A 13,015-nucleotide genomic window follows, 5' to 3' on the forward strand; every position below is an offset into this window, starting at 1 on the left:
AAAGAGTGCTCAGGTCTCTGTAGCAATTTGCAGTGATATATCTTTCATTGGATCAGACTGCTAAATTAGCTGCAGATGCATTGAGAAGGTATGAAACTCTGAAGCTATGGAATAGAACTGTTGTAATGAGCTGTTGTAATGTGTAAGACAACATAGAAGGGAAGATTTACATATGAAACAGAATTAACAAACTATGAGAAGCAAGATATGTGACTTCCTTAGAGTAGTCAGAACTGCCACTGCATTACTTCAAAAATTAGAAGGTTAAGAAATGACCAGTCCTCTTATCCTGCCCAATTCACCTGTTTCCCCATCTTCCCTATCCAATTCCTGTGTAATACATACACAGATGTGTTGGTTTTTTTTTTTTTTTGAGCTGTGCCTAGGAATGAAGTAAGCAAACTAAGCTGTAGAAACACCTAATTATTCTGAGTTTTATTTCAACAACCTTTCACAGAGAAACAAAGCACAATGCAGAGGGAAGAGACATAAAACACCTGGAGAGAAAACAAAGGCAAATTGCTCTTAATTTTCTGGCTGTGAATTTTTGATCGCCTTTTAAAATTTTTGCAAAACACTTTCAGATTTACATGTCATTAGATTCATGGTACCTTAATAGGAAAAGAATTTTTTTTGCTTTTGAATTATTTCAGTTACTATGCGAGTCCTCATCTCAGAGTTCTAAAGGTTAGCACTTCACATATATGTGAGAAGACAGACATATTTTAGGAATTCATACACACATATTTTAGAAATCTATATAAATTTGTCCAAATCTCTATAATCTATATCTATAGATTAGTTGTATCGATATCTTTCTGTTGTAGTCAAGAATAAGGGTGAGATCTCAGCCAATAAACGGCATAGTTTGATGGAACAGTTAAAAAATTCAGTTAGGCTTTGTACATTATGTAAATACAAAGTGAAAGAAAGTTTGGTTTTTTTTGTGCACAAATAAATTAATTCATATAATTATTCTGTTATAGTATAATTGCTATAAGGTAGAATGTGAATCATAATATCTAGCAACTGTGGAGTTAATAATGTCCTATAAATGCCTCTTGTTCTGTAAAACTAGCCCAAAAATGAAGACCCTCCTCTTTATAAGCATAGCTATAAGCTCATTATAACAATGTGCATAATGTTTAATAGTTCAGCATATACAAGTAAACAACTAGAGCAAATAAAATTATTAATATCAATTACATTATACACAAATTTAGCCTCTTTATGATGTCTAGAGGTTTTTACATTATTTCAATTGAATAACAAATACTTTTCTTAAACAAATTTAGAATAATTTCTTACTCATAAATTATTGCCTGCAGTATTTCAACTATTCATTAGAGAAAATGCCAATCAAGGTCTGATTGATGAACTTATTTATGCAGTGCAATATATGCAATATCTGTTTCCTGATCTGTTCTCTTGTAGAAAGGCAACAGAAATGCTTTATGAATGCAATGAATAGGAATCTGAGGGTGCTCAGTCACAGTATGAGTTTCCTCTCAGGCACATAAATATGATAGCCACATCTTTTCGGCCTAAGCTCTGTTACACAGTGGGGAGACCTAACGATTTCTGGTCATCTTAGTCCTTGACCAGCTGTTGCAAACCTTTTTTCTTGAATCCATTTGCCAGGCTTGCTTCAGCCAAACAGGATCTGCTTGTGAAGGAATGACCTATCTATTGTTTTCCTCTTGAGATATTATGCCCCACTTCTGCTCCTGCTGTTTTCTCCAGGGAAAACTAAATGTCACCACTTTTCTCTTTTACATCAATCCAACAACAGGACAATAAATGCATGGTTCAGCTGTTCCTGAGCTGGATTGTCCTAATTCCTGGGGCTGGATTTTCCTCCACCCAAACACACGCAACACTCAGAAAGAATTTGCAAAATCTTTTCAGATGATGAGCTACTGGTAACCTGAGCTCTGTCTCAAACATCCCTTCCAATCACTGTTTCTTAGTGCTGCTACTTACTGGGTTCAATTACTTCTGAAGTTTTCTGCTCCTTGTAATTTATGTTTATGGTTTGAAAAGCAGTCATAAAATGCAGGTCTGGATATAGACTTAGCCAAATATCAGTATTTATAAAAGTAAAAATTTTTGATCAGAAGGAAGCAATCATAAGCAAATTCATAAGTAACAGTAGCCAATTTAAATGTAGCCAAAGGGGCTAAAGATTTATATTAATATGCAATTATATAAATCTCCTCATATGATTCTATTCCAAATTATATTTATACCCATTTCTAAATCAGGGCGTTTCATCAATAGTTTTTTCACTAAAACTATTTGCAACAGTTTGGGGTTTTTTTATTATTATTCTTTATAAGTTACAGCTATTGAAGGTCTATGCTGAAAATTGTAACTCCAATGTAATTTGTTTTTGAGGATGACTGATATGGGAATAGATTTTGGGATCTGCTTCTTGAAACATGATTGTGAAATGCCAAGAAGAACTACACAGAATAAGAGAAGAAGGAAGTATTTTGGAACAGTAGTTTGGCATTCAGATGGCCTACATAAACTAAAAACAGAATGTGGAATAATGTTAAATTTTTATATATGTGTTAGTCATTGCATCTCGATTTAATTACAATATTTTGAACTGCTACATGAGCACTGTCCAGGAGGGTTGAAAATCTGGCTGCCTAGCAGCTATATTACAGATTTAATTAACACACATTGAGAACTGCTGCAAATCAGCTGTGCAACCATTCCCTTGCTATTGATGATGACAACCTTATGGAGGCCAAGCTGCAAATCCTCCTCACAGGCTGCAGCACCGTTACCATTATCCTATTGATCAACTTTGTCTCAGATGTTATGTGGCAAAAACGTGGTAATCAGGACGACAGGCTTAAAAGATGTAAGCTATTCACAGAGCTAGTGAAGAAAGTGAAGCTAAAGGCATTTAGTGTCACTGAGTACATTTTTTGAAAGAAAACACGGGCTTTTGTATAAAGCAGAGTGCCAGACACAAAATGTGGCCAATCATAAAATCTCAGTGAAAGAGCTGAGTTTAAAGGAAAGTGCAGTTGCAAATAAATACTGAAAACAAGCATCCAAGAAAATTCAGCACTTGTAGAGATGGCAAGAACAGATGTGTACTCCTTCTGGTCTCTGTATGGCACTGGTAGCCTTTTACACTTTTATTGCACATTGTTAATGATATCACAAAAATGGAGGCACAGAAAAAACATACAAAACAAAAAGGAATTGTTACTAAACAATGTTGAGGCAATGAAAAAATGCTAAGAGATGGTGGTTAGGGAAAAGTATCATAATGAATTTCCATTGAAGGGAGATGCAAAAATATTTTGACCTTAAAAAGTTTCAGTTCGGCTCTGCTCATATTCATAAATATTCCCATGGATGAGCAGTTCAGAGGCAGAACGGCTCCCCTAGACTAATATGCTGTCCTTGAAGTAGAGTTTCATCAGCATGGAAGAATTGAGTTAATAATAATGCCACACTGGGGAAAACACATACTTTGATTCATGTGTTTTTAACAATTGTTAGATATTTGAGAAAGACCTAGCTGCTGCTGAAACAAAACATAAGCACTGGCACAGGGACAATTAGCAAGTGTGCTGCAATTAATTTAGAAGTGGTAAGAAGGGGTAACTCTAATTAACAGCTCTGGAGGAGGTGAGAGGAATTATTTGTGAAGCATTTGCAGAAATCAACAATTAAATACAAACAAATGAGTCTAAGAAAACCTGTAGTTTAGCAAAAAATTATGAAACAAGAGCTTAAATAGTATATAACTGTTTGCAGAATACTGACTAGAAAGGGCTTTGATAGTTACTTTAGCCTTTAGCAAATTGCATAGCTGAGAAAAAGAACGAATATAGAGGCTACTAATGCTCGTCTGCTATACAAAAAAAAAAACAACTAACAAAAAAATTGAGTTTAAATGAGAGTGCTGTAATTTCCTAACTCTTATGTAAAATATTGTGATATGACCAGCCTTCAAAGTAAGCCAATTCCATGAGTCCAGTGGGCCTAGTTAAAATAGTGTGTTGTGACAAAATCACACCAGGCACAAAATTTGCAATTTAAGGTTGAAAAGCCTAACAGCCAGTGCTCTAGACCAAAGGTATTGTAACCTATATGTAAAGTCATATCAACAGTCTGGGAATATGAACTCTTATTTGTGAGAGTGTTATCTTCTTCATTCACATCACTATTACCTTCCTAATATTATCTTCCACTATTATCTCTGACATCTTTAGTCATAGGCTTGCCAAGCTTGTCAAGAGGGCTTTAAAATAAAGTTGCCAGGGGAGAGCAAACTCAATTCATTCCACTCCTATCAGTCTGATGACAGTGCCAGAGCCTGGAGTGGTATGGCAGGTGTGCAGGGGAGCACCTGAAGAGAAACACAAAGGATTTCCAGCCATTCCAGCCAGTAAATCAGCTTTGTGAGGGCCAAACCTAAATGCTTCTATGCAAATGAACATAGCATGGGGAATAAACAGGAGGATTTGGAGACCTGTGCTCGCCTTCAGGGCTGTGATATTATCGGTCTCTCAGATGTGGTGAGATGGCTACTATGACTGGAATGTTAGAATGGAAGGGCACTGGCCCTTTTGGAAGGACAAGTGGGGTGAGATGAAGCAACCATGCTGCCTTGTATGTCAAGAGTCAGCTGGAGAGAACGGAGCTTCTCCTGGGCATGGATGAGAACCTGATAGAGAGCTTGTGGGTCAGTATTAAAGGGAGGGCAGGGAATAGTGATATTATAGAGGGGTGTATTTTACAGGCTGCCCAGCCAGAAAGATTGAGAAGATGAAGCCTCTTTAGATGAAGCAGCCTCACAAGACCTTGTCCTCATGGGACAGCCCAATATCTGTTGGAGGGACAGCACAGCAGGGCACAGGCAAGCAGGGAGGATCCTGGCACACATTGCTGACATCTTCCTTCTGATTGAGTAGCAATGAGAAGAGGCTGGACCATGTTTTCATCACCAAGGAGGAGTTGGTGGCAACTGTGAAACTTGAGGGTGGCTGGGGCTGCAGTGACAATGAAGTGGTGGAGATTGAGGTCCTTAGGGCAGTGAGGGTTGTGCGCAGCAATATTGCTACTCTGCTTCAGGAAAAGCAGACTTTGGCCTCTTTGGGGATCTTCTTGGTATACTAGTATCCAAATTAAAAAAAAAAATTACTGCTTGTTAAAGTTATGAATATCAAGAATTTCTTTGAGAAAAGAAGTCTATCTATCAGGACATGTAACAGTGTTTGCAGAACTGAAAGCCTAGAGATTTCACTCAGTTTGAGCTATATTAAACTTAAGCACACAAAGCTTATGTGCTGCTAGATCTGTCCATAAAAATTAATGTTAATGGTAACTAAAGCTTAACATAACTTTTTAATTAAATACTTTTCTTCTCAATATTATTCTACATTCATTTAATTGTCACTGCTTAAGAAAAGCAGAAAAATCTTCAGGTCAAAGCATTTCCTTTCATTTAAGAGTTTGAACTTCCTTTAAAAACCTCCTTTCTTTGCTGTTGATTTTGGTGCAGCTGCTCCCGCTCAGTTTTCTCAACAACTCAGTATTGTTGCTTGGGAAAGCGAGAGATATCAAAGCTGTTTAAATTGTAGTAGTTCACCTTCTTTTGAACCATAAAGAACCAATCACAGTTGGAAATGGGATACCTGACTTCAGACACCACAAAATATACCTGAAAATCAACACCACTGTGATAAGTTACAGCTTCAGAAAATTGGTAAAGGCATTTCAAAATGATTGCCTTATCAGCAGTATCACATCCCAAGCTTGAAAGAGACCCATTAGTCTGTTCTGTCTCTGCTATAATTTACACAGATCTGGTATCTTTCTCCTTTCTGAGCAACCACATGGCTACAGGAATCATTATGAATATTACAACAGGATTAGCTCACTTAAAATGCCTGCAGCAATTGTGACATTTACACTTAGAAGACTCATAAGACTTCTGAGCACTCTTGAATGTGTAATGGAAGCAGAAGGTCAGCAGCACAAAAATCATTCCCATTTTCTACCACTGTCTGTGTGAGGTTTCATATTTACATTATTTTAGATTAGAGTACTTGTATTTAAAAGGTACATTACAAAAGACAATTGATCTTAATTCAGCCATAACTGAGCATGATGTAGGGACATTTGCATTGATGCAAAATAAATGAAGATAGACATTTAAAGGTTCAATGTAAGCATGGATTGGAGTTCCTTAAGACACATTTTTCCAAGTTTATGTTTATTTTTAGAATATTTTTTCAACTATTCTTCAACTAAAAGGGGTTCTGCACCTTTGGGTACATACACATGTTCTCTGGTTCTTTCATTCCTAGCTTTAGTTCACTCAACTTCAAGGCTATAAATCCTGGATTTATTCACTATCCAAGCCAGCAGTTGCCCTCACGGGAAAAAAAAATAAATCCCTATTACAACTAGAATAGAACAGAGCAGAATTTTTCAGCCAAAAGGGACTCCAGGAGCATCCAACTCAACTGCCTAACCACTCGTGGGGCTGACCAAAGGTTAAAGCATGTTATTAAGGTCATTTTATAAATGCCTCTTAAACATTGACAGGCTTAGGGCACCCACCACCTATACAGGAAGCCTGTTCCAGTGTTTGATCAACCTTTTTGTAGAGAAATGCTTCCTAATGTCCAGTCTAAACCTGCCCTGATGCAACCTTGAACCATTCCCATAGATACCAGGGAGAAACGCTCAGCACTTCCCTCTCCAACTGCCTTCCTCAGGAAACTGCAGAGCAATCAGGTCACCCCTCAGCCTCCTTTTTCAAGGCTAGGCAGAGTTCTCAGCCACTTCTCATAACACATCCTTTCTAATCCAGCTTTCTTGCTTTCTTGCCCTACTCTGGGCACATCTGAGTACCTTAACACCCTTAAATTGCAGCGTCCAGAATGTGACACAGGATTCAAGGTGAAGCTTCAGTAACACTAAAAACAACATCAAATCTGTTAATCAGTACAAACATCAATACAAAATCATATCTGTTAATATCTGGTGGTGCTGTTTGGTACATCCCAGGATGTGATTTGCCCTCTCAGCTGCTAGGGACACTTTTTTCATACTGAGCTTGTTGTTAACCAGCAGCTGCAAGGCTGCTCTCCAGCCATTCCGCTTCCAACTTAAACTTGCTCCCAACATTGCTGTTTTCCAGATGCAAAATTTGGCATGATTTTTTGTTGTATATCTTCTGTATCTTCCTACAAAATGTAAACATTTCTGGTTGGAAAACCTTCTTTTATTTCAAATATTTTCATAGCATAATATAGGGGAGTTTATTTACTGTATTAAGTCGTCTATACTCCCCATTGTCACCAAGGTGTGTGAGGAAGAAGTTCCTAACACATACAAGTGTAGGACACACTGTAGTTATCCCTGACACTAATGCATCTTGCTGATGTACAAGTCGTAGACAAGGATGTATTCACAATCTGGTTAGATTTGTCCCATTGCAAGGAATAAAGGAGTAAAGCAGGATTTTTTTTTTAATAGCGATGATAATGCAAATTACTATTCACTTTTTGTATACAGTTAACACAACAAATCAAGCAAAACCTTGAAATCCAAAAGCCTCCTATGATAATACTCACAGGAGGACCCCAAAGTGATTAAGATTTCTTCAAAACTCAAACCAGGTTTTGAAATATACCCTTGGGTACAGAAGAAGCAGAGTCAATTTCCCAGGCTAAATATCAAGATTGAAAATGTGAGATTTATCTCTTATCCCTGTCTAAAAGATGTAGTCTTGAACACTCCCATCCAATCACATAAAAATGTGGATTATACTGTCAATTTCACTACAGCATGTTTAATACATCTGTAAAGATAGGAATCTCTGTGACAGCAGAGCTGAGGAACCCTTAGAGGATTTTAAGAGGAAACAATGCAGAGAAGATGATTACAGAAAGCTGTCTGTGGGAAAGCAACTCAAAAGGAGATTTATATTTTATAAATTTGCTCTAGCTACCTAATTGTAAAAGACATTCAGGAACAAATCTCTTCTGGGGGAAAGAATGTGACTTTAGCACAAATTTGAGTTTGCTATCAATACTGCTGGTAGACTTTTCTGTCCAGAAAAACTGTAAACAATTGTTTCTTAGATAGATTCTGTGTATAATTGAATCACAGAATGGTTTGAATTGAAGGGACCCTAAGGATTATCTAGTTCCAAACCCCCTGCCATGGGCAGGGACACCTTTCAGTAGAGCAGGATGCTCAAAGCCCCATCTGAGTTAGCCTTGAACACTTTTTTGTACTTCTATTTTTAACTAGATGATCAAGCAATTAGAGTTTTACTCAACATTTTTTGTGTCACCAGTAAATCCCAGGGTAAAACTGTGCCAAATTAATTATCTTTTAAAAGTAAGGCATTGTTGCAAAACATGCAAAAAATCACAATTAAAAGAAATTAAATAGCAAAACTAAAAGTAAATATGAATTTGTTATCCCAAAAGCCATAACGCATGAGAGTAAAGGGATCATTTGACAAATCTCATCACAGAATATTTTAGGTAGAAAACAGAGTATGTGAAAGTATGTTAAGAACTTATGCAATCACTGATCAGTTTTTTTCTTGGTATAGGTCAGAAAATATTTTAAAGCTTCATAATTAAATCATTCACCAGTGTTGAAAAGGTAATGAATAAATTAGAGAAGCATGGATTTGAATATTCTTTGTTATTTTGAATGATAAAATTGTGAAAGATCTGAAAATTCATCAACTGCAACTATTTATTCTCAGTCTGACTGTTTCAAAATAGAAGGTGAAGCTTATCAAAAAGAACACTGAGTCTTACCTCAGAAAATTATTTCAGGCTTAAAAGGTGACACAATAAAGACTGACAGGAACCTCCAGGCATTACTTCATGAAATGCTTATATTTAACTAAGTTTTTGTAAAAAGTTAAAAATAAGAACACTAGAATGAAAATTGCCCTTTAGACAAATGGTGTAGTACAAGTATATCCCAGGGCAAAATCTGCTGGATGATGCATGCATTATACAGAAACTCCCCAGCACCCTTGCAACCAGTGCCTATTTTAGTCCTCCTCTTGTATGGGTTGAAATACTGATAACCTTTTAAAATGGTCTTACATGAGGGCAAAAAAGGAATGTCCAAGAAAAGCACGAGGGACATTGAACATCAGTTGGACCATCAGGAGCACATTGGCCATTAATATGAATATGAACTACTGTAAAATCTTTGCCCCTTTATGCAACACAATGTATTTGAAAACTATGTTGAAAAAATGTCATACATTAGTACATTGCTTATATATAAACATCTCTTCAGACACTTATAAATGAACAGAGTAAACTGCCTTAATTGTGCAGAATTTCTAGCATATTCTCCCAGCATATTTCTGGTTAAATGAATAAACATGCACTCTTATACTAATTCCATGGAAAGGATAGCAGAGATGCCATTCTAAGAGATAATATATCATCAGTGAAGTATCAATCTTCTAGGAAAAATAATATAAGCATCAAAGTCTCTTGGTAAAACAGAAGAAACCTTTCTATAGGCTAAGCAAGCATTACAAAGAAAATAATGCCTCTACAAAGTGGTTCTGTTAAAAAAATAGGTTTGATGTTTATATGGGTTTGATTGGAAAACAAAAGCAATCATTTACTGCTGAGGGAGATTTATGTTTCACTGTTAGTAAACTGGTTGTTTGTCTCCAGCACAAGAAAGCAAGAAGATAAAATGTTCTTTATTTTTCTTTCTTTCCTTTTTTTAAGCATCCCTTTGAACACTCTAATCTTATGTGTGTGTTATAAATACCATGCATTTCCTCTCTTCCACTGCTGTAAGCACTCTCTCCTATCTAGTAACTGAACTGCTAAAAGTGGCAAAAGCCCTGAGCATCAGAGAGGTTTTTGCACTCTTCTGTCACTCACAGAAGACAAACTTTAAACTTCCAAGAATTTATTATTGTTAGTTTTTTATAGATTTGCTTGTATAACCAGAGTCTGATATATAAATGATGGCTTTTGCCATATTAAGAATAAATATTTTTAATTCTATTTTTCCCCTGTCAAACTCGACTGGAAATCACTACTTTTGATGAGAAGTTGATGAAAAATGCTATTATATCCTCGTGGTGTTATGGTTAAATTTGAGTCCTGCTTCAAAAGGAGAAATGTACTGCTTTAACCAGTCATAAAGTATGGCCATAAAGAAACATTAAAAAAGGCTTTCAGTTAGTTCATCAGCTTCATTTAATAAAACCTGGGACATGATGACGAAATCACTTGGACGATGTTGGCATCATAGATTTTGCACCATGCACAATCCAAGAACTTTATAATAAAGTTTCATTTGAGTTCCCTTAGTACTTAAATTCGGGCTTTTTCAAATACCCAGAAGCATTCAGTCCTCTGTGGCCTGGCTGCTCAACAGATTCTTTGCATTAAGGACTTTTCTGGATTCACAAATCACAGCTTTTCAATGGGATTCTCATGGGTGACAGCACTATGAACACCGCCTGTCAAAGCAAGATTTACCTAAAACCCCTGTGGCACGAGTGTTTGAAAGAGCAGTAGTTGCACCATTAAATACGGGTTGGAACCAAGAGCTGGGAGACTAAGTTGACTAAGGTTTACTCCCAACTGTGTCTGAGACTTTCTAATCTGCTCCTCACACCTTCCAAAAGCACCCTCAATCCTAGTTTATAGACTTAAGGGAAAAGTAGAGACTGGTTTCTCTGCACCACTTCTACTGAAGCTGTTTCCCTCTGATTAAAATAACAGAAAACTTAATAGTTCAAGGAAATAGGAGAACATGATTCTCAAATCTGTTGATGAGATCACTGTTGTGGTTTAGGAATGGTGCTCCCCAATTCAGTTCCTCACAAAGACTCTCTCAAACCACACACTGCTCTCACTCATTTCCTCTTTCCCCCTTCCCCTTCTTGCTGTGGCAGGAATTGGGAGCACGAGAGACCAAGACCATGCATTGAGACAAGAACAGCAATGGAATTAGAAACAGCAATGCAATTAGAAAGCAACCAATGACAGCCATAATATTAATAACTAGAGGAGGGAATTATCACATGCAAAAATGCTCACAGCAGAGAGAGCAAAAAAATGTCTCCCCCAGCCCCCCCCCGACATTTTCTAGAGTGAAAGGAGCCTCTGATCCTTGGAAGATAGAGTCGTAGTGACCATAAGGGAGTACTGAAAAACCATCAGGTTCCAGCCAAAACCTCTCAGGGTACTGCAAAAAATCAACCCTGTCCTGGTCAGAACCAGGACCTTAACAGAAACAGAGAGAACTGAAGTTGGTCTCTTTTTCTTAGGCTGTTTTCACATAGCTATAAGAAATCATGTAGTTTATTGGAATAAGTGTTGAAAGAATAAAGGAAAGAAAGAATCATTGAATCCAGACCCCTTGTACTGCAGGAAGTGCAACATAAAGATAATTACCAATGATGGAATCATAGAATGGCCAGGGGAGAGGGACACCTTTCACTAGACCAGGTTGATCTTGAACACTTCCAGGGATGGGTCATCCTCAGCTTCTCTGGGCAGCCTGTTCCACTGCATCATCATAATCAGTAAAGAGGTTTTCCCTAATATCTAATCTAATCCTACTCTCTTTCAGTTTGAAGCCTTTTGCCTTTTTCCTGCCACTTGTAAATAGTCTCTCTCCATCCTCCTTGTAGACTGTTTTCAGGTACTGGAAGGCTGCAATTAGGTCACCCCAAAGCCTTGTCTTCCTCAGGATGAGCAAACACAAATCTCTCAGTCTTTTCTTCATAAGAGAGGGGGTCCTTCCCTCTGATCATGTTGGCGGCCTCCTCTGGACTTGCTTCAACAAGTCCATGTCCTTCCTGAGCTGGGGACCCCAGAGCTGGACTCAATACTCCAGGTGGGGTCTCACTGTCAGTCAAAATCCTAAGCAAGTTTGGACACTACAGTCATTAATTTTTTAGGTTTCCTCTTGAAAGTCACTTCAAAAGAAAAAAAGCAGCACCAGCTGGGCTGTGTGTCTGTAGGAACAGAACAGAAAAGTTTGAATCAAAGTCACTTATTTCTTCTGATGTGGATAAATCATCTGATACCACCAAGCAGATCAGAAAAACTCCCATACTCACACTGCTGTCAGGAATCTATTCAGACTGCAATAAAAAGATTATAAATTTATGTGGTATATTCCTCTTCAATAAGATTTTGGACATTTCAGTCTCTGTGAATTATGAAGTTCAGGCAAAAACCCAGTTATAACTAGAGCAAAGTCCTCTTAATCAGATATGCATTGATAAAAATAATTGCTGCCCATGTGGTACTAAACCACAATACATTAACTCTTGTACTGGCATTTCAAGCAGTGCTTATGTATACAAAAATTTAGAAGTAAAATATACTGTCCTCAAGTAGGTAAACATGAAAGAAAATCACTTATATACAGTAGTATTTAAACAACATGTGGAACTTTTATTTCCACATGGATTTCTTGAGACACCTCATGTATTTTCATGTAATATTCCACTCTGTTTCCAATTATTTATTCATCAATGAATATATCCTATGTGTGTGGTTCTGCCTAGTGAATTGGTGGGAACCAAACTATTAATTTTCTATTTATTTAAAACTGAAAGAAACCTACTCTCTGGTTTGTCTTGTGAATTGATAATTTTAAATCCTCACACAGAAATTATTTAGGCGTTTTATGTGGGAGGTGTGGATATAAGAAGGTAGTTAACATTTAGGCAATGCACAGGATATGGATTGAAGTACTTATTTGCTAATCTGATTGAGAAAAAATGGTATTTATCAGTTTAACAGGAATAGAAGCACACTTTTGGATAAGGAAGATAGCAGTATCCACATGGTAAAGGATATGATTTCTTGTGCTAGCAAACTTTGCTTTCTGGTCTTCATTTATTTGGCAGCTGATGGGGCTGTGCACAACATGCACAGTTCTATAATTCTTTAGAAACCCCATATGGAGTTTCATTCCAATTCCAAATGGGGCATTGATC

Source organism: Geospiza fortis, unplaced genomic scaffold (assembly GCF_000277835.1).
Source record: "Geospiza fortis unplaced genomic scaffold, GeoFor_1.0 scaffold81, whole genome shotgun sequence".
NCBI classification, from domain to species: domain Eukaryota; kingdom Metazoa; phylum Chordata; class Aves; order Passeriformes; family Thraupidae; genus Geospiza; species Geospiza fortis.